Below are 2,500 nucleotides of genomic sequence, written 5' to 3' on the forward strand. Positions count from 1 at the left end.
ACGTCTGAGGAGCTCCATCGCTCTCTTGTTCTAGCCGGTGCCAGGCGAGTAGTAAACCTCATTCATTACCCCACGAGCATGATCACGAGGCTGCGAGACTTTCTGTTTGAGAGTGCAGCGGCCCAAAATTGCAAGGGTGGATTTTCTGCCCACAGGCCCAAAGGTGGAAGCGAGACAACCACAATTCAACCCCCAAAAATACATTTAACCATTCCAAAAACTCCGAAGCTGTTCCGATAAGGTAGCTTAAGCTAAAAAAAACCTCTACATATCTCCCCTTTAATTCAACCTTCCATATGCAGTAACTTAAATCAACATCTCCCTCACTTGGCCTCTAGGTTCTGCTCACAGCTTTGATATAGACAGGTCCGTTACTAAACAGGAAACATAGTTTTAGAGTTCATATGGAACAGACAGGCCCGTTACTAAACAGGAAACATAGTTTTAGAGTTCATATGGAACGCTGGTTAGAGGTCACATGATGCATTTCTCTTCTTTCATTTTGTAATCCTACTTTTCTCTTCTTCATCTCGTATTAAATCCCTTTGGGCGTGTCTAGACTAGACTCAAAAGAAAACCTTAAAACTCGGGTTACGCATCATCTCTTACAAGTGACTTTCTTATGCAACAAATATACTGACTTGAAATCAATTGGTTTGGTCAACTGATCAATTGATTGATTGATTGATTTCAATATTAGATATTGAAAGAACATGTTCCCACGCAGGCAGCCAGGGGAGAGCAGGGGGATGTATGATATGAGCGTGATGTGGCCAGGGGAGGTGTGTGTAGAGTGTGTCTGAGGTGCAAATGTGTTTAGACAGTCCCTAAGGTGTGAGGGCTGTTTCAATGGCAGTTTGCATGTGTCTGGCTTCTCTGTTTATCTTAATGACCAAACTGCTGCTGTTAGACCAAACTGCCCCTTACACACTCCTCACCTCCACTCCTTACCTTGGGACTCCTGCTGTGTGTGTGTGTGTGTGTGTGTGTGTGTGTGTGTGTGTGCGTGTGAGTGAGAGAGAGAGAGAGAGAGAGAGAGAGAGAGAGAGAAAGAGAGAGAGAGAGAGAGAAAGAGAGAGAGAGTGCAATGTACAATGTTAGGTTAACTAATCGTATACACGACACAACTGCTTATCTAGCCAAGTGTCAGTATGTGAAGACCAAAATTAACTTAACACACTGGCAGAAAACTTGCTCGTTTAACAAATTTGGCTACCAGCGTGTTAAACAAATGTTAACAAGTGTTAAAACTCATCAAACTTTCTCTTAAAAAGGATCCTATGAGAAAGCGTTAGGTCAGTGTCTTCATAATAAAATAAATACCAACTATATTTTTAATCTGAACACAAGATTAACAAAGATGGGTTGGATAAACAGTTTTTCCAGTGAATCTTTCCATGCAGTTGACACTTTCACCCAAAGTGACATACAAATGAGGAGAAAAGGTCTTTGTGACTTTCTTCAGTCGCCATGTCATCTTATGAAAACCAGCGACAAATGTCAATGTGTGTTACTCGACATGTAACTCTGGACACGGCATCGTGTTGAATCTGTGTTGACTCTATAACCTCACAGAGCCGGGGGGAAGTGACATCTCACTTCCTGTACATTCCCAGGGCATGCAGGCGGGCACTTCTGGGTGGTGTGAGTGTTCAGTGCAGGCGGGCACCTCTGGGTGGTGTGAGTGTTCAGTGCAGGCGGGCACCTCTGGGTGGTGTGAGTGTTCAGTGCAGGCGGGCACCTCTGGGTGTTGTGAGTGTGTTCAGTGCTGACGGGCACCTCTGGGTGGTGTGAGTGTGTTTACTGCTGGCGGGCACCTCTGGGTGGTGTGAGTGTGTTCAGTGCTGGCGGGCACCTCTGGGTGGTAGATGTGTGTACTTGTAAACACAATACCGTGCCCAATAGTACTGTATGTCTTGCATGTAGGAATGGCCGGTGATGCACTGACCAGTGTAAACATACAAAGTGGCCGAACGTTGGATAAAAATGTGTACAATGGTGTTTGTGTCTGTGTGTGAAGTGTGTGTGTGAGTATCATAATGTCTGTGTGTCTGTGTGTGAAGTGTGTGTGTGAGTATCATAATGTGTTTGTCTCGGTGTGTGTGTGTCAGTATCATAATGTGTTTGTCTCGGTGTGTAAAGTGTGTGTGTCAGTATCATAATGTGTGTTTGTTTAGCTGGTGTGTTGGAATGAGGAGTGTGTGTGAATGTGTGTGAGTGTATGGGCCAGGCTGCAGGGATGGGGAAAGCAGAGGTGTGTGTCAGAGGGCGAGGGAGGGGGGGGAGGCATCACCATTTGGCAGATGCATGAACACACACTCACACACTCACACACACCTATTTAAGGCCATGTGTGAAGGACCCTCACACACAGAAGAGCTGAAGCCAGGGGAGAAGAGAAGAGAAGAGAAGAGAACAGAAGACCCCTCTAGCGGAACAGCAGAACCTCCAGATATCCCACAGGAGAACAGGAACCTCCAGCTGAACAGCAGAACCTCCA

This window comes from Sardina pilchardus, chromosome 3 (assembly GCF_963854185.1).
Source record: "Sardina pilchardus chromosome 3, fSarPil1.1, whole genome shotgun sequence".
NCBI lineage: Eukaryota > Metazoa > Chordata > Actinopteri > Clupeiformes > Clupeidae > Sardina > Sardina pilchardus.